Raw genomic sequence first — 21,203 nt, 5'->3', positions numbered from 1 at the left:
TTCTTATGAACTCTTGAGTTTGCAGAAGGTTCACCTTCCTTTTGGAACCGGTCTTTTGCCTTGGCCAAGTCACAATCCAGCAGGTGCTGGGTGACTGCCGCAGGTGCAGAGCTTAACACCTTCTCTTCGTGGAGTCCTGCCTAGTTGTGGAAACTGGTCTCTTGTTATCACATTGGATTGAATGTTCTGGTGTCTGGGGTGTCCCTTAAATCCTAGCTTTAGAGGGTGTTAGTGGGTTTGAGGACCAGTAGCCAATGAGTATCTAGTTCTGCAGCCAATCCTTCCCAGTAGTGACCATATCTGGTGGGACTATGTCACTAAAACTAGTTAAAACCTGCTTGTTAGCCTAAATTCAAGGTGGCCAAAACCATCCTCGACTGTACACCTCAGCTGCGACACCCTAGAGGTGTGGTCAGCTTTGTGGAGGTGCATGCCTCCTGCATAGGTAATTTCCCGCCTGCCCACAAAAAACAGTGCCTGGCACAGAGGGAGGCTTTATCCTCGATTGGGGGATAAGTTCCTTTGTCCCATGGTGCTGGTGAAGCCTTTGAAGATCACTGCCACTCACTAGCCATCCTGTGGGTGGAGGTGTACCCTCCTGCACACACAGGTCTCTGGCCTCTGGGAGCAGCACACACTTCCCAGCATGAGGTCAGACTTCTGTCTTGGCGGAAAACGCTCTGAAAAGTCCACCAGGCACGGGAGCACTGGGTTAACTTGGTGGGCACTGTCTAAAGTGCCATCTAGGTGCATGTTGGTTAAACCTCGACACATTTCGGTTTGAACAGCGAGTTGGAAAAGAATATGTGATTGAACACAGGCAGTTAACCCTGACGAAGGGCTGAAATTGCCTGAAATGCTGTGGGTTAATAAAATACTGCCATGATGAAGTTATGCGTCTGTACTTGTTCTTGGAATAAGGTCCGCATGGACAAACCTGAACATGAGAAAACTTAGGAAATTGGCATGATGTCGGACGTGTTGAACTAAAACAGAAGGATTTAGGAATTGAGAGAAATAAATGAAGAGTTTGAAAAAGGAGACGAAAATTGTATATATAGGTTGAATAGCGCAAGCCGCATTCTGCTGTGCCACTGGTCCTGGGGCAGAACGCTGCCCCAGCAAACATGCATTTCATACCCGGGTGCCACCAGGGCAAGGCACCACACCAAGTGAGCACGCAACATCGAATTAATTTGTGTAGAAATTATGATGAACTTGGAACTTCAGGTGTGCATCCCCTGCCACTAATGAAACCTCGACACCACCATCGTGTCAGAGGTTAAAAAGCATGGTGTCCCGAGCATATTTCACAAGGGTTCCACTCTGGCGGATGGGTGTTATCCAATCCCCCACATGTCTGAGGTGTGGCCGGGAGGAGGGGTCATTTTTGCACACAGTTTGGAGCTGCTCGGCGTTGCAGCCCTTTTGGCGTAGGATTAGGACATGCCTCAGTGAGGTGCTGTCATGGGAGATCCCACTTGACCCACAACTTTTCCTGTTACACACGACCGACGACATCGGGGGGAAACGGTACAAACAGCACTTATTGTTTCTAGCTCTCACCATAGCCAAGAGGGATATAGCTCAATTGTGGAAGGCAACGTCTCCCCCGACTCTGGGTAAATGGAAAACTGAGTTAGACAACTGTATGGGGGCCGAGATTCCTGTTTTTGATGCCCGGGGATGCCTTGCGAAGCACCGCAAGATTTGGACCCGGTGGGCGGACTATCAGGGAATTGACCTTTCTCTTCTGCCCCATATGGACCCTTGAAGGTGCCCCCTGCTCCCGGATGCTCATCATTCTCTATGTTGTCTAAATAAAGTAATGCTGCCCTGTTTATGTATATACATTGCGACTGGTACACCATATGCACTGATGTGGGGATCGAGGACTGTCTGCATACTGTTTTTTTTATTTCACCTGCATGTTTGGCCGGTGTTATATGATAGAAATGTGGTTGTTGGCACAAACGCATCGTCTTGCTTTTACATGTCTATGTGGGGCCATTGCCCCTTCCTTTTGCAAAATAACTAAACACAATTTGTTGTAAAAAAAAAAAAAAAACATTGTGTTTGATACCAAACACGAAGAAGATTGACCGTTTCATAATGGAACTGGACATATGGGGTATGTCCAGTGTCCAGTCCATATTATCCTTTGGAGGGTTGGTGGTAGATTAACGTTCAGAATTCTGCCACAGGGCAATGTATGCTTGCACATATATTTCAATGCACATATAATATAATGCACCCTGCCTCCTGGGCTATAGGAGGTCTACTTTAGGGGTGACCGGCATATATTAAATGCAGTGAGAGACCCTGTCACACAGGGTGTGTGCAGGGTCGTACCCGTTCAGGCAAGCTGCTTGTTCAGGGCTGACATGGCAGACCAGCAGCCTTTGGTTTCACTCGGGTCATTTAGGGTAGCATACTCTTAGGAGACCTGAATTTCCACCTCGACAACCGCAACGACCCCAACTCCACCATCCTCCGTGACAACCTCGTCAACATCGGACTTAAACAACTCGTCACCACACCGACCCACAGAGCAGGGCACACCCTCGACCCCATCTTCACTGCAGGAAACAGCGTTCACTTCAGCCACACAACGCAACTGCCATGGACTGACCACCACTGCGTACACTTCACCATAGACAAACCCAAGACACCCAAACCAACCCCACGCCCACGCCGAAGAAACTGGAGGAAGGTTACCGACGAGCGACTTAACTCCACCCTCATCTGAGACAACCACACCTGGGCGTCCGACGCAAACCTCGCAGCCAGGGAGCTCCACACTTGGATCTGCATCTGCGCAGATGAACTCGCACCACTACGCAACCCCGACAAACAACGCCCCAAGAAGGCCGCCTGGTTCAACGACAATCTTCAAGAAGCCAGACCCACCTGCAGCCTGGAGAAGAACTGGAGAAACACCAAGACAACCGAAAACTACTCCACCTACAAGGACGCCATGACGGACTACCACAACCAAATCAGAACCACCAAGAGGAACTCGCCAACCCTCGCACCCCCCACTAGATGTAACTATGCAGCGATCTTTTTAAGGCATGGACAGTTATTGCGCAAGAAACATTTGAATTTGCCACAGTGAGTGCTCCATTGAGAGAGATGATGAAGCAAAATGTCCAATCCCAGATGTATCCTGAGTGTAACCTAAGTTTCAAATGAATAAAGCATGCGATTGAGAGTGCAACTAAAAAGGCCTATTTTGACCCCAAACTGCATACTGAGATCTCAGTATATGCAAGGCCGGTGGGACTGGTAGCAATCCTTGCTCAACACAATGGTCATCCAAATGCTCAGACACATTGTGGCATATGCCAGTCAAAGCTTGTCTGAGAATGAACATGCCTATTCTCAAACAGAAAAGGAGAGTCTGGCTGTAGTGTGGGCCTGCAAACATTTTCATGTGTTTCTATATGGAAAATGTTTCAATATTATCACGGACCACCAGGCGTTGCCCACCTTCTTTGGAAATCCAAAGGCTATGATTCCCCCTCGCTTTGAGAGATGGGGGTTGCGACTGCAAGGGTATGACTATGAAACTGTGCACAAGCCGGGGAATTATCAAAACCTTGCTGATTATTTTTCACGAGTGCCACTGCGCCACCACAGTTCAACGTCCAAAGCGGCTGAGGAGTATGTCAACTTCATTGTGAGATCTAACACGCAGTTAGCTCTATCCATTGAACAGAATTTTGCTGCCACTGATGCAGACAAAGACATGCGTGTCCTCAAAGACACCTTTCAGCTCACTTGTGGAAGACACGTATTTGACCTTTTGCCGATATTGTTGTTTCAGAAATTAAAGCATGTGCAGGATGGGCTGTCTGTCACCTAAGAGGGTATCATATTTAGAGGCTTGAGAATCATCATACCCCAGAGCCTGAGGCAGCAAGTTATTGAACTAGCTCATGAAGAACTTTGTGGTGTTGTAGCCACCAAAAGAGGCTTAAGAGATTGTGTCTGGTACCGTCGCCTAGATGAACAGGTTGAGAAAGAACAAAAAGCATGCTATCTCTGCAACTGGTTATCCCAAAATGATGCAACACACATTGACAATGTCTGACAAACCTGCGCACGCCTGGGAAAGAGCTACAGTTGAATTCTTTGGCCCTCTAGAAAATGGACATCATCTCATGGTAGTTATTGATGAATATTTGTGTTTTCCTCTGGTGGAGGACGAGTCATCGACCACCCATAACAAGGTCATAGAGTGGCTTGGTACCATCTTTGCTGCGTGGGGCTTTCCTGCTGACCTCAAATCTGACAATGGCCTGCCGTTCAATAGCAGAGAAATCAAGGAATTTTTCGTTCAACTCTATGTCAAGCATCAGAAGACCACACCTCTGTGGCCTCAAGCCAAAGGTGTTGTTGAACGATTCATGGGTATCCTTAAGAGAGTGATCCAGGAAACATTGATGGAGGGAATTAGCCTGAATTAAGCCCTGTGTCAAGCCCTCCATGCCTATTGATCGACTCTGCATTCCACAACTGGATAAAGCCCTGCCACCTTGCTATTTGGGAGAGCCATCAAAACCAAGCTACCTCAATCTACTCCGAAACGATCAGTGAATGCTGAAGAGGTTCATGTCCCAGAAACTATTCAAAAGAACAAGATGTGTCTTACGCTGATCAGCACCGATTGGGCCCAAGAGACAGTCATTCATAAAGGAGATTTGGTACTGGTCAAACGGAAGCAGAAAACGTACACTCCATTTGCTGCTGACCCTTTGAGACTGTGAAGTGCAAGGGACACTTGGTGACAGTGCATCGTCCCAGATTGTCTATCACAAGAAACCTGTCATACTTTAAACATTTGCCTCAGTGTTTGTCCGCTCCTGAGGTCGCAAGCGAGCTGACTCGGCCTGAAAGTCCTGCTCAAGCATCTGAGCCCACATCGGTGCCTTCCAGGTGCAGTGCAGCTACCTCATACCACCCGACCTCGCAGACCAGTGTAAGCATCTCCACGACTCATTGAGGAAATGTGATGCTAATTGTTATTTGTTCTGGGTGGAATCTGAAAAGTAAGTGACATAATGTATTGGGAGGGGTTAAGGTGTGGCTATTACAATCATGACGTAATGTGTGCAGGATGTGAGTTTATGATAAAGAATAAATACGTCTTTTACAGAGCTCCTTGTGTGGTGTGTTTATTTGCATGCTCCCAGTTTGGGGATGACCCTAGACCCCCATTGTGTAACTACAAATAATGGGGTGGTATCCTATTGCAAAGTATGGTGAGTGTCCCGAAAGTAGCTGTCACCTGTCAGACTGAACTGACAGTCAGGCCACTATTGTACAGTACAAAATCCTTGGAACGAGTGTCTTTCCTCCCTCCCAAAACAGGGACACCCACATGCCATAAGGAAGGCCGGGTCCTGCAAATGCTCCCTCTCAATGGACGTCGATTTACGAACGGCAGCGGAAGTGACATCGCACATCATTTGTCGCAACGTGACTTCAATTGTTTCACCCCTTTTCTCTCTCTTAGCCGGCCCTTGGACAGCCTCTTATATGCTCTTGAGGGGCTCGGGAAAGGGTAAGAAAAGTGCACAGGGCTCGTCGCGTTTGTTTGTTTTCACCGCCTGTCGTTGCCCCTGCAACGCCTTAGACCAGGTATAGCAAGGGCAGTGCCAGGTGAACCGAAGGACAAGACAGTGGCAGCAGTTTGAACCCCTGGTACTCAAGAGTCCTTCCCCTTCTCTTTGGGTGTAGCTGCGTTCTGCAGCTGCTCTCAGCCACACAGGCCCTTAGCTATCATCAGTGCAGCAGCCGACACTGGAGCCTAGGGATTTGAGGGGCGCACTGCCCCCGTATTTTGCATGACCCTTACCACGAGGGACGATGTCCTCTCTTGTATTGGGTCCATGGCACCTTTGCTACGCACCCTTACCTTACCTACCCTGTGCGAGGCTGTGAGGCGTTCCCCGCCCTGTGTCTGCTGGTAGCCTCCCCCTCCCGCCCGCCCTCGGTATGAAGATTACACAGCAGTAATTGCTTGTTTAGTGTTGTTCTGCTGACCTGATTAGTTTTTGGCCGCCCACTTCTGAGTTGATTATGGGAGGCTGCAAACCCGCCCTTGGACCCCTCCTCTGCGCACAACTGCTGCTCATTTACATAAATTATCTCTGTACAATTATCTGACCAGATGTCTGGATTGTGCTGGAGATCTGTGAATGGATTGAAAATAGAATATAATTTAATAATAACTGATTAGAAGGAGATTAGTTGTTATATAAAAAGGAAAACCAAGAGATAGCTAGTTGCCCTTAATCTGAGCCAATCCGCTGTAATTATTGAAGAGCTGACCCCTTCCCTCCTCCTCCTCATCCTCTTGAGTCCTCTCGTTTCCTCGTCTTCATTTTCTGTGGTTACTCTCTCCTTATCATATTCGCCCTTACTTCTCCACACATCCTTCCTTCTCTCCTCCACGATTTCATATTCTTGTTCATATCCCCACACCTAAGCTCTTCCCCCTCCGCCAAGTCCCTCCGCTACCCTCCACACCTCTCACTTTCTTTTACATACTTTCTCTACCCGCCCCTCATTCTATCTCCCCCCAACTCAGTCACCTTCCTCTTCTTTTAACCCACTGATCATTCAATACCTTTAAGTCGTCATCATTCATCCCCTTCGCTAATATACATTAGCCCTCTTTTCCCCTAACCTCACCTGCACCTCATACGCATGCCTTATCCCTCACCACTTCCAAAACCCCCTACCTAATACTAATCTCACTTGTCTCCTCCACTTTGGTTCTACTCCTTCCCTTCCTCTGACTTCATTTGTATTTCAGTCCCGCTCCTCTCCTCGTCTTTAGCTTTACTCCTTATCCCCTTCAACATACCCTATCTAAATCTAACCTGGGTCCATGTGCACATAATATAACATGCATTCTCACCAATGGCTCTTGGCACTGAAGGACAGATGTTTTTAGTTATCCAGCTCAGCAGTACTCCTTTTTTCGATTTTGGAAGGGATTCAAACCTGTGACCATAAGGTGACACACAGACTCATTAGGAGCATTAATGCCTTGAGCTATCGGAATCGGTCCAATACTGGATTGCATTCAAGAGAGAATAGTGGGGACAGAGCTGGGCCCATAATGATGGTGGATGAGGTGCTCTTTCAAGTAATGAGTTCTAATCTATTTTCCAAAGCGTACTGCTATGGTTAGCTTGGAAGTTTTAATTTGATGGTGGGCACCTTCTAATTGGATCCTGCGTTTTGCTATTTGCCTCGCCGTTGGATTCCCCAGTTTCATGTAACAGAGCATTTAGGGCATCTACTTCACATTGTTTGGATACTACACAGAAGCTCTACAGCATCAACATGGAAAGACAATTTACAAGGTGCAAGACACTCCATTACTGTTCTCCTGAAGGCTTAGATTATGGCGAGGACCCAATGGCAGGCCGAAGCTGTTGCCCTGACCAAGATGGCTACAGAGCCAAAGCCCAGGTGAATGCGACCTGCGTGAAAGCTCCTCATCCTCACTTATCACCTCCACCTTATACTTTAGCCTCAGCCAACATATGCTCCATTCTTCTCTCCTACATTCATACCTTGCCCTCATCCCATTCTCACTCCTCATCTCCAAAAGCATACTGTTAACGCTCGCTTCAACTTCACCTTGACCTCATCCTTATGCGTCATGTCCCCAAACATACCACTACTCCTTACTTCAAACTCACCGTTTACCTCTTTGACATACACCTTCATCTCTAATCCTTAGGTCTCACTTTACTCTCCAAGTGCCATTTTCATTTCATACCCCTACCACGTTCCTTGTGCCTTTCTCACCGGCGTCTGTTTTGTTGCTTTACCACACTCCTTGGATCTTCTGAGCAGTCCATTGTTGTTCTCCTTTCACTCTCTCCACTACACTCTTCCAGTTCAAGCTTTTATTGTCACTCATTTGTTAGTAAGGCACTTCTTCCCACTCAATGGAACACATGTAATAGTATATAAATATGGTGCAAAGTTTAATTTAATTTCAATAACCAGATAAAAGCCAGATGAAACATACATTTCTTACAGACATTTTTACACCATAGCACTGCGGGTTCCCAGTAGAAGGGGTTTCGCTCAAAGTCTGTTCACCTGAATGTGAAGTGAGTGACCTTTAGCAGTTTGGAACAACGCGTCTAAGTGACGAGGCAGGCACTTTAGCGCAGTAAGCACATCTCCCTAGTGTGAGGCGAAAGGATCCAAGGCCCAGCCTAGAGCTTGTATTTAATTGTTTAGGAACATTTTCTCGCTCTCAAATTTAAATTCCCTGATTGTGTATTTTCAAACCTCCATTTATCTTCAGTAGGGTTTCAGCCCTCCTGAGGGTGGGAGATTTTGCTGAAACTGAAGACCGCGCTTTGACTTTGCATCAGCACCCAAAATTGAGAATAGCGTTTACTGCTTCTTATTTGGTTGCTAACTCCACCCAGCTATACTGATTCTAGTAATGCGGCAAGGACCACAAGGCTTTTCTTTAAGAACTCGATCACTTCTCCGCATGTTAGTTCCCGACATCGCTTTACGGTGCAGAGCAGCGCCATGCATTGCCTTGTGCAGACCCTGCAGGCTCTGTGTGTTGGGTGGACTTCTGGGAACTAGCCTGTGCCGCTAGACCACCAGAGAAACCTCAGGCAAGCTTCTTACTCTCTTTCTCTGCCGGGAGTACGCACAGCTGAGTGCAGAATTGTAGATGAAAGGCTGTCTGCGCACTGGACAAAGACGCCCCACAGCAAAACATCCCAAATGACAAGCTGTAGCAGCTTGGGAGAACTGATCGAGATTGGCAGGACAGAGACATTCTGAAGCCTAGGTAAAGTGGTGAATAGTTTGGGGTCCTCCGCTTCCAAGCAAACACAAGGAGATGATGGACGAAGCGCTGAAACTTTTCAGACACTCACCCCCATCACAGATCTGGGTTGAATCCATCATTCTTTAGCTCACTTTGCCACCTCAGTTCAGACCCAGCTATATGCAAATCAGTCTTGACCCTGTGCCTCATGGGAACAGTCTAGCCCGAACTGCCAAGCCAGGTCCTCCCTGAACCGGAAACAAGCATCCTGGGACCAGTTTCTTGGTAACACCCTTCATCAGCCAGGCTAGCTTGAATCCAGTGGCAAAGTGAGCAAGGGACCCACATCTGGGCATACCCTGCCAATTTAGGGCGAACAAAGCAAACACAAGGAGATGATGGACGGAGCGCTGAAACTTTTCAGACACACCCCCCCCAGTCACAGATCTGGGTTGAATCAGCTTCCAAGGACATCCTTGGTAAAGTGATAAGGTCACTCTCCAACACACTCTGGGCCAGGTGTACTAATGTTCCTGATTGCATTTCTTAAATAGCGACTCCATAGGAATCACTATTTAAGAAATGCAAAGGGATATGTACAAAATTTGTGATTCTCTGATAGTGATTCCTACAGATTAGGAATCGCTATTAGGGAATCACAAATAGGAAATACCATTGTATTCCTGCATATGGGTGAAATATGAAATGGTTTTCATTTACTAAATTGCGATTTCCTAATAGGAAAGTGAAATTTAAAAAATGCGAAGCCCAGGGTGCCTCTGAGCCTAAGGCCCCCCTGGAGGCACCCCGAATTTCTTGGTGCACATGAAGGTGCACATATGCCATGGGGGCATATGTGCGCTTCATGTCACCATACACAATCTTTCAATGTGCGCTTCATGTCACCATGAAAAAAATATTTTTTTTGTATTTTGCACATGGTTACCATTGACTTGAAGTCGAAGGTAATTGCATTTCCTAAATGCCCAATTCGCACTTAGGAAATGCTTTGTACATGTGCTTTAGGAATCGCAAATAAGTAATCCCTTTTTGCGATTCCTAAACCTGTCGCTATTTCCACCGTGTAGAAATAGCAAATTGCAGATATAAAATAAACAAAGTCAGCTGAACAAAGAGGCGGCACCTAACCTCTTCTTCCAAATCGTATCTTTAAACATACAGAAGTACAAATGTGTGCACACACTACAAGCACCTGCTGCCTGGGTGCATAAACCAAGAAATGGTTACAAATTGTAGAGATGCACCAAAACAACAGCCAACAATCAAAATTGTGATTCTTGTCTTTATTTATTTTTTTCTCTTCTCTTTTTATAAATGTTCACGTAAAAGCAATGAAGACCGCCATGACTGGCTGTCTTCATTGCTCATATGTGAAACCTTTACATTTTTTGTATTACAAATAGCAAATTGCGACCGTTTGTAGCCATTTTTAAAGGGCCGAAATAGCGATTTGGCCCGTTAAGAAATACTAATTGGCTTTGCACATCTGGGCCAGAGTCTGTGCCTGCCTCTACCTCTCTAACCCTCTTACTCTCTCACTCCTCTCCCTATTGCTCATTGCTACGCTTTCATCTCTGCTCCCTGCATCTCTCCTCCATCTGCTTCACTTCTCTTTCAACCCTCATATCTCTTTACCACGCCTCTCTATCTCACTCCATCTCTCTATATCACTCCTCTATCTGCCTTTCTATCACCTCTCTCAACTTCACCACTCTTTACACCACATTTCTCTTTACATCATACGTCACTACCTCATCTCTTCCCCACCTCTCTCATAACCTAACCTATCTGGTCACCTCACTAGTTGTTCGCTACCTAGCCACTCAACCTTCCCTCTCCTTCTGCCTCTTAAGCCTCTACATCACCTCTTTTGCTACCTTACTCCTTTCTTGCTCCCTCTTTCGCTACTTTATTTCCACTATTTTTACCCCTTCTTTGTCATGTCTTTTTACCTTCTCTATTTCAAGCCACTCTCACTAACAACTCTGACTTTCTTTCCCTTGCCGCTCTCTCTACCGTGCCCTCTCATACTACCTCTAAATCAACCACACCTCTTTCTCACCTCCGTCTCTCCACACCACCTTTGTTCTCTCTCAACCTCATCTTTATTACTAGCCTGTCCACCTTTTGTCTCGCTGCTGTCTTTATCTGACCAGTCTTTCTATACCTTACTTCTCGTGTTACCCCTCTCTCTGCTCACCACCCTCTCTACCTTGCATCTCTCTGTACTTATCTACCTAGCTGTCTACTTCTATTTTACTCCTCCTTCGTCTCTTTTCAAATCGCCTCACCTTCCGAAGCACTGTCTCGACCTCACCCATCTGTGTACCGTACCCTTCTCTCTGAATTTCCTTCTCCCTCGTTGGAGGTCTCTTTCTCGGTCTATATTACTCTAAAACCTTACCTATCACTTTACCTCTTTCTTTAGCAGTTTCTTCCTTTTTGTACTGCTGTGTGTCTTGTCTTTCTGGCTTCCTCACGTTTTCATCTTTACATTTTCTCTCCTTATCTCAACAATGTCTCTGCCTCATCGCACTGTCTCTCTACCACTCTTCTCTCTGTACTTCCCCTCTTGCTCTAAATTATTCTCTTTACAACTTTGCATATCTCTTGTCACAGCCTTTTCCTTTGTCTTACTCAGCAGAGTCATAGGTCACTGTGTATCTGGGGATATGTACACATACCAAGCACAGAGTAGGGGCAAGATGGGAGAGAAGAATGAAGGTAATAGATGTCAGTTTTACTCGATTAAATAGCAAAAACCCTCAGTAGTCCATGAATTCTCCTTGTATAACTACTAACCAACAAGTCAAAGATTCTGTGTCTTTCCTACAATAGGAAGAGCAGGCTGGTTAGACACTGAATGGTAAATTCAAAACTGTTGCAAGACAAAAAGTCTAGATCCAAGCATAAACCCAAATGGCTCTGTCTAGGCTGATGGACCCCATATTGATTTTTAGTTGTTTTTGCTTGCCCCCTTTCTGCACGTTCAACACATAATTCAATATTTTATCATGAAGGCTTGAACTAGCTGCACCTAACAAGTCCCCCAAAATATGCTTAGCTTTGCTCGGGGCCCTAAAAATTCTCAAGAAGGCACAGTGGCATGCCCCTCAACAGATCATTATCAAGAGGTGTAGGTGGGAGACTGACCTGAACCCCCTCTCAGGAGTTGAAACCATTGTGTCCAGACAGTGGAATTGGTAGTAGCTCTCTGCAAAAGTGTCTACCTAACCAGTGATCAGCAGTGTGCTAAAACTCGCCCTGGCTCAGGAAAAGAAGTACTGGTGGGGATTGTGGCAGGTATCGGCATTCAAAGCGTCTTTGTGAGGTCAGGGTTATCTCTTTTAAATTTCCAATGCGTCGCTATCTGCTGGAGGCAGTGGGTGAGGTGGGGTTCTGTTTACACCCACAGTCCATATGAACATCTTCTGTTGGTAACGGGAGGATTTAGAAAGCAAAGACATCCATGTAATTATGCACAGTCTGCAATGGGGTAGTGGAGGGGCACTTTCATGCTTGGCACCAGCCCCTTACCTGTCTGCAGAGGGAGGCTTTTTGTGCTGCACTCGGCATCTGTTCTGGCTAAACATGGTGGCCCTGTCACGTATGTCTTTTTAAAGAGCCCACCTAAAACTTTTGTCCCAATCTTACATTATCAACAATGTCCAACAGTAGGGGTTCCAGAATATCCCTTTATGTGTTTAGGTTTGGTTGGGTTGTCAAACCTAATGTGACATTAGCCCATCTAACACAATTCCTGTGAAAAACTCGGGAGCCCTTGGTCCACATGATGAGGAAAGCATCACAGCCCAACTAATTAATTTAGGCATAGAAGGAAAGAACCGGTCTAGTTGCCGTTTTACTTAGGAGTGTCTCTGCAGGGATATGCAAACCCATAGTTACTAAGGGCTAGAAACAAAGATGCTATCTGCAGAAAGTGTTTGCAAATTGTGCACCAAATTTTTCTGAATGGTATCTGATTTTGCAAACCAACCTATGTGCTATTTGGTTGGACTTCAAAATCACCATTCGCAGTGGTTTGCCGGAATGACTTGCCTAATTGATATGCTTTAGGCAGGTCGCAGTCTTCGAGCCCTTGTGATTGACTGCAAACAGGCTGCTAACCCGATTCCCAAAGGAATGGGGGTCTCAAGAAGACCCCTGCACTTTGCAAATCCGTTACCACCTATTTTGAGGAGTCTGGTAACCGGAATTGTAGTTGCAAACCATTGATACATGGATTACTGAATGATTTGTTCAAAGAACGCCCCTTCCAAAACTGCAATTGAGTAGATTTGCAAAACCCTTTTTACCAGTTTGACAAACTTTTCCGACTCATATATTGGGTTTTCAACAGAGAAATGCTCCTTTTGGGGCCGCAGAGCTTGTGATTTTGCGAATCACAGTGTTGTTTAGAACATCTGGCCATAAATTCCTGTAGCAAAAATGTAAATTATGCAATCACATCTGCCACCAACGTATTGATAAGCAGCACCTTAGTTGGTTTTATCTAAGCAGAGAAAAATTAGGTGTGTGTATCTCTGTTTAAAGGGGGCTAGAAGAGACAGCCGAGAAGGTAATCCGTGTGACGTTGGTTCTAATCAAGTATTGGCAAAGCCAATGGGTCTGGATTTAAGGTGACAATCCGTGTAAACACAGGCATTCAAAAATGATATTTACATGGGTGGCATGCACAGATGTTATCTATCATATTAAAGTTTGGGTTTGGCAGTGCTGGGGAAAACATATGAAAAAGGTCTGATATCTATATGGAATGTATACAGGAGCTAAAGAATTAAATGTGACAAACAGTGTGATAGGGAGTAAAATACTGCCTCAAGTAGTTTAATGATACACCAAGTTGAGAGGCTGATATTCTTTAGGTTGGAGCCAAATCGCACTCTATGTAGATTTTAATGAATTGCAGTGAAGTTCTAAAAATGGAAAACTGCAAGTGAGCTCAGCAGTCTCCTTTTACTCTTCTTATGTGTTAGCAGTAAGTGATGGTGGTGGGAGGAGAGACTCTGAATGATACACTCGAAATGAAAGAGAGGAGGAGAGTGGTTTAGAGGTGCTCCTTTCAACAGATGGGAAGAATAGTAGTGACCTACTCAAAGCGACAAACATTGAGAGGGCAAAAGATGTGTTAGAAACGACTGAGGCAGACAATGGGAAGGGTGCTCATGGAGCGGCAGTGACGGTGTCGAGATAAATGTAGGTAACGGCCAATTTCAAGTCAAGTAGTAATGGGGAAGTCAGTGCTAATTGAAATGTCGGCCAGTTGTGCCTCTGCCCCTAAAAATGTAAAGTGATACTGGGTTGTATTTCGCATTTGGGGTCGTACCACAAGTGGAAACATGTCTCTGAAAGCAATGGAACAACATGACCAGCAATCATCTGCAGAAGTAACCATGTCCAGATATTACTGCATATTTTTTAAGAATATCTCTGTTCTTTGCCCAGGAAAACATGACACCAGCACCAAAAGGTAAACCGATGGACAAGCGGTGAATGACATTTAACTATTTAGGGCTATCGCAGAGTGTCAAACAACACGGGCAACAACAAATAAACCACAGTGGATGCCTCTTCAGCACACCTGACGGAGCCCAATGAACATGACAACCGATCAGGTGTTGAAAGCCTGTTGGTTTGATGGCTAGGAGTAGGAATAAATTGTTAACTCACTAGTTAGGTATTTTTAACTAACACAAACACCACTCCTCCAACACTGCACAACACATAGTTTCACACAAAAAAGTGCTCCTACGTAAATCTCGCAAGTCGTAGCACGCCCCAAGCAGTAGATGCTTGGGATGGCCCCAATGATGAAGCATGTCACCTAGGGGCAACCCTGGGTGAGTGAGGGGACTCTAGAAAATTATTGAGGATCACCAATTTGGTGAACCCACTGTCTGTTGACTTAGGCTAGTTTCTCATGATCCATTATCTATGGATCAATTGAGTGTACTGGTTTGATGGTGACAACAGGGTGGTATTAATTGGTGTGATTGAGGTAGACCTGCACCCTAGCATCAATAACAGAGCGCCGCTGTTGTACCACAGGCTTCTATCAACACAACACTGGCGCAGCACGTGGTACTATGCAACCATCATTCAGTCACATTGAATCAGGTGACTAATGACCTGTTAAAGACAAGTTGAGAAGCACGTAGGTTGAAGATGTCAAAGCTAGCTTAGATTACATTCACATCCATGCTGGTGCAGCTGAAGGCCAGGCAGTATGTCTTTTGGAACAGAAAGTCACCATACTTCATGATCATCCAGATGCCGTGACGTATTTTGGAATGAATACCTAGGATTTCCCCATGACTTGGTGATCCAGGACAACTAGTACCAGCATAACATTGTGCAAAAGAAATGATTTCTCAACCAGTACACATCACATCACAAATTTGCACTCTCTCTCTTGACAGTGAACATGCACTGTAGCATGTATATGTGTACAGATGTACAAATGCATCACATTGAATTACCACAAATTTGACACACGAGCTTATGACAAGTTTGTTTATATTTGAATGTAGGAGTTTTTCATGACATACGAAGGTGATACTGGACATAAGGTCTATACACTTGTAGAAGTACTCCACTCCACCTAAAAACACTGCAATAACAGTGATTAATCCTCAAGCACAGCATTATGTTGTCTCATTATACATTATATAAGTGTAGACGTAAAAACATATATACTCACTCTCAAGCCAAAGATCATAGTATGAGATAAGTATTTAATTCGTTTTGTAGATTATTCAGGAGACCAATTAAAAAAATGGCTATTATCCCCCTCTGACAGCAGAAAAATGCCCTGGAGATGCAACTAGGCCTGTATGTGAGCACCACCTATGATGGAAATCATGCGTCTTTTGAATCTTTTAACCAAGATTCTGCTGCTAGCACAATTACAGGTACCCTTTTTTATTCAACAGATAGGTGTGAGGACATTGCCATGAATAGCCATGCAGTCTTGGTTGAGGGAGGTGAAGAGGGTCAAGACGGTGGTGATGATGTTGAGATAAGCCACCCACAGACCAATGAGAGACATTTTGATGGGCAACCGACAAGGTAAAATGCAATCTTGTTTTTGCAATCCTGCTCATATAATGTGTAATAAACTCAAAAGTAATTCTTTTTTTCTCCCTTCCATGAATTATTACCACCATCCCAAAGCAATCAATGATTTTATCCTGTTCCTAATCCCAACGCAGTCCATTGATCACAGCTCTATCATCCTACTACCTCCCTAAACCCAATAGAGTAAAGGAAAGAAGACTCATAGCCCAGCCCCAAAATACTATTGAATTGTAGCCCATCATCCTAACTCCTTCTCCCCAGAACAACTCATGCATTAAAGCCATTCATGCTACTCTCTCCCTAACTCCCACCACATATCCGCGCTCTTCTTGAATCCTAATTCCCCATCATCCTACCCACTCCTTAAGCCCAGCTGAGCACACACACGGTGTCTTGCTCGAATTCTCATCCTACTCCGGTTATATGTAAAATATTGATGTCAATAATAATGATCTGCACTTTTATCAACTCGAGAATTTTGACAACCAACACATCGTCATTGTAAGCCTACATAGGGAAGCATACATATAGATTTACTATTAACTCCACATCTACTTACCTTGATAATACATTGGTAGTTCGTGTTGTGCTGTCAATGTAAGTGCTGGCTTGTGTAAAAAACAAAAACAAAAAAAAACACTTTTTTGGTAGAACACTTCTGCTTGCGAATAGGTGAGGGTTCAAATAGCATGCCATTTTTGCCTATTGACCTATGCAGAGCTCACGAGTCCAAGGGAAGTGGTGTACCCGTATATTGGAGATGAAGATTCCATGGTGGATTAAGAGGTGGTGTCACTTTTCAGGTAAAGAGTTATTAGTGTTGTAGCTCCTGAGCTTAAAGTAATTTAGGAAGATTTGTAATCGCTGAATAGATGGCAACAATGGTAAAGACAATCTAGCAAGCAGTTGTGAGGTTGAACCCTGCCAGCCATTCCATTGTACGTCTCATTGTGCAGAAATCTTGGTTTTGACTTTTTTACGGAGTTTTATATAGTGCGAACTTGACCCTAAGGTACTGGGTGTCAGAGCACTTTACATGATCACCAGTTACTTTACATAAGGACACATTCATTTTCGTTTTGTCAGGCACGGGGAGATGAAGTGATGTGTCCAGAATCTCAGGATTTTGAGCGTCATTGTCAGGGCTCGAAACCGGATCCCCAGATTGGAGATCGACCGCCAGAGCCCCTTAGGCCACATCCTCGCCCCAAGATTCACGATTATCTTTTAATATCTGCTGTCAAGTGGCAATGATGTTACACCTGACACATGATCACTCTAATTATTCAGAATGACCTGTTTTGCAACCGCCCTCTACAGTCTAACATTCAGCAGGGCATATACTTCCCTTGATTGGGGTAGATGCTGGTTCAAGCAGTGTCTCTTCTAACCCCTGAGGCATATATTCTGGAAATGTATCATTGTTGATGCTGGGCATTGTGTTGTCCTCCACAGTGAGCACTTGTAGGATATCTTTAGGACCCAGATGTTTAAGACATCAACAGCAACTTGAAGGAGGTGTATGTGTATTACCACAGAAATGAGTGATATCTCCTGCCAGTGGACTTGGTTGGTTGCCTGTTTGACTACTCAGAGTTGAACAGCTACCTGCCTAATTTCACATGCTGGCTGCGCATGCTGCTTGATGGTCTTCATCAGGTAGATGTAGGTGGGTGTAGAGTGCTTATGTATCTATGGAACAGAAATGTCTTATGCATGGTTCTGGAGAGTGTGCTCATCTGCCCTATGTTAAGATTGCTGGTAAAGTTGGATTATCGCAGAGGTTTTTAGGTCAAAGCCTGCTGTCTGGTTTGCTAATGACATCTTGGAAACATACGGAGAGCTTCCCTGGGAATGTATTCTGCCCATTGCTTACCATTGGCTTTGTGGTCTGCAACTCACATTTACTTGCTTCTCTATCTGCTGGCTTGATTTGTTTTAGGCTGTCCAGCTTTAGTTTGTACCTTCCCTTACCCAAACCCTATGTACTGTATTCTTCTACCAGAACTGGATTTCTGTAAATAGGCCTTTAAATCTTGTACTTATCTTGTCACATTTGCTGTGCATTCAAAGACAGAGGTTAAATGTCAGGCTTTGACTTCTAGGAAGCTTGATGTTTACTTTTCTTTCTCTGACTTCAAAGTGAGCGGATTTATGTGACACTCATGCTGGTGACTTGGAGAGTACTCGATGAAGGCTGTATGATATTTTTTTTCTAACACACAACAAAATATGAACGCCTGAAAATTAACTGTGTAGATATTTCAGAATATATTGGAATTAGAAAAGCACAAATGAAGCTAATTTTTTGGTAATTCTGAAGTGTGGTGGAAACAAATATTTTGATACGATCAAAACAAATCAATACACTACATGACGACATTTCCACACATTATCCTTTGTGCGCTGTATACTTTTATCAATAAAACTTTGTCTGTACAAATGTAATGATCATCTCAATTTAATATGTGTTTTCTATAATCTGTGAAGGCAGTGAGCTACCACACTATGCATATTCCATTCCATGCCACTCCACTACACACTGTGTTGCTGCACTCTTCACTGCTTCAGTCTAAACCTCTCTACTATATTCCTCTCTACTGTATGCCAATGCAGTCTATCCCACACTACTTTACTATGCACCACTACACTGTTTGTCACTGCAGTCTGCACCACTCCACTCTGTGCCACTCGCCACACTGCACTTTATGCCAATGCACTCAACTGTGTACCATTCCACTCTAAGCCAGTGCACTCTATACCACTCCACTCCACTCTAATCTACTCTGCACTCTACGCCACTGTATTCTACCATGCATCATTCAACTCTACTCTGAATCAATCTACTCTACACCACTGCACTCAGTGTGACTACACTTGGCGCCATTGCATTCAGCATCAGTCCACTTTGCGCCACTCTACTCTGCACCTCTCCACTCTACTCTGCACCACTGCATTTTACATCAGTGCACTCTACTCTGCATCACTGCACTCTACACCACTTTACTCAAAACCAATACACTCTACGCAAAATCTACTCGGCACCACTGCATTCTATGCCACTTTACTCTACTCAGCAACACTTTACGCCACTGCACTCTATGCCATTGTACACTATGTCACTGCACTCTGCCATTCTACTCTGTACTCCGCCACTGTTCTCTACGTCACTCTACTCTGCACCACTCTATGCCACTGCACTCCACACCTCTGCACTTTACGACAGTCTACTCTGCAATTCTGCACTCTCTGGCACTGAACTCTACGCCACACTACTTTACTCTGCACCACTCTAAAGTACGCCACTGCCATATATGCCTCTCTGCACTAAACCACTGCATCCTACACCAATGCACTAAACACCACTTTACTCAAAAACAATGCACCCAATTCCACTTCACCCTATGGCGACTACTCTGCACCACTGCACTCTATGCCACTGCACTTTACTCTGGGACTGCATCATTGTTGATGCTGTCCATTGTGTGCCACTGCACTGTATGCCATTGCACGCTAAGTCACTATTCTATACCACTCTACTCTGCGCCGCCCTACTCCGCGCCACTGCACTCACCGCCACTCAACTCAACCGTACTCTACTCTGCACCACTACATTCTAAGCCACTCAACACCATTTTGCTTGATCACTGCAATCTATGCCACTCTATTGTACACTACGCCACTCTACTCTACACCACTCTGCGCCACTCTACTCTAGGCCACTGTACTCTGACACTGTACTGTGCAAGACTGCAATCTCCCATCACTGAACTCAATGCCACTCTACTCCACGCCACTCTGTTCCATTGTGCTCTATGTCACTGCACTCAACACTACTCTACTATGCACCACTGTACTCTACGCCACAGCTCTACCGCACCACCCTATGCCACTGCACTCTACTCTGCACCATTCACCTGAACGCCACTCTACGCCAATGCAATCTATGCCACTACACTCTGCATCACTCCACGCTACTCTAATCTATTCTACACCTCTCTATGCCACTGCACTCTACAATACTCTACTCTGTCACTGCATACTCCACCACTTTCCTGGAAGCCAGTGCACTTTACACCACTACACTCTGCAACAAACTACTCAGCACCACTATACTTTACGCCACCTCACTCTAGACCACTCTGATCCACTCTGACATTCTACTCCATTAAACTCTACTTCAATCTGTGCCACTGCACTCTACAACTCTCTACTCCATTCTGTGCCACTCTACAACACTACTCCTCTCTATGCAACTCCCTCTATGCCACTCCATGCCACTTTACTCCACTCTGTTGTATGACACACTACTCCACTCTGTGACACTCTATGCCATTCTACTCTACAACACTCTACTCCACTCTTTGCCATGCCACTCCTCCACTCTGCCGCTCCACTCTACGACAATCTACTCCGCTTTACAACACTCTACTCAATACTACGCAACACCTTCTTGCCTACTTCACAACACACTATGCCACTCCACTCTGACATTCTACTCAACTGTACAGCATTCTACTCCACTCTATGCTACTCCTCTCTATTTCACTCTACGCCCATCCACGCTATATAATGTACTCCCTCAACAACACTCCATGCCACTCCACTTCATTCCACGCCACTCAACTCTACCCCACTCTAACACTACTCCACTTTACGAAACACTACTCCACGCCACTCTCCTTTGCCTCACTAATGTTTAGCCATGCTGAACAGCAGCCATTCTAGTGTACAACATGGCTAAAACATATTGTCAAAGCCAATACCTCTTGCATAGAGAGGAGTAGTGTTGTAGAGTGGCACAGAATGGAGTAGAGAGTTGTAGACATATTGGCTTTACCAATGCTTGTTGATTTTTGCCTCAGTGGACATGACCATCAGACATATTCACTTGAGGCTTCCCTTGCAAATGGATTGACACCCAGAGGCTGGCTCTGAGATCTGCAGGGTCACCAAAAGTGCACTCTTCATAGGAGCAGTGTCTAATGTCCGCTCACCAGGCGGCAGGACACTAGCAGTAGTGACAGCATATATTTCTATGATCTTTTTTCCTGAGAGATTTAGGAAGAGATGCCTCTTTGTGCGTGTACGCTTTGCACATGTGTGGTATGTGGAACCCATGTCTCTGTGAACTTGACTGACAGGATACAGGAATCCATCTAAGGGTTTACCATTTGGGGATGGCAACTCAAACTGGAGAATGGCAACTCAAACTGGAGACCTTGAGTGAGGCTGCCCAGCTCTTTTGTTTAAT

General features: G+C 45.1%; 1 long non-coding RNA gene across 2 annotated transcripts in view; it reads left to right on the top strand.

Annotated features, from left to right (window-relative positions):
* Positions 1–21,203, top strand: part of LOC146799282 (uncharacterized) — a 380,959-nt gene that overhangs the window by 177,477 nt on the left and 182,279 nt on the right. For both annotated transcript variants that reach the window (XR_014969257.1, XR_014969258.1), the window contains exon 3: positions 15,805–15,940. This is a non-coding gene — a long non-coding RNA (uncharacterized LOC146799282). The remainder of the gene's footprint in view (positions 1–15,804; positions 15,941–21,203) is intronic.

Source organism: Triturus cristatus, chromosome 9 (genome assembly GCF_964204655.1).
Source record: "Triturus cristatus chromosome 9, aTriCri1.1, whole genome shotgun sequence".
Taxonomy (NCBI): Eukaryota; Metazoa; Chordata; class Amphibia; order Caudata; family Salamandridae; genus Triturus; species Triturus cristatus.
This window is presented reverse-complemented; position numbering and strand designations above follow the sequence as displayed.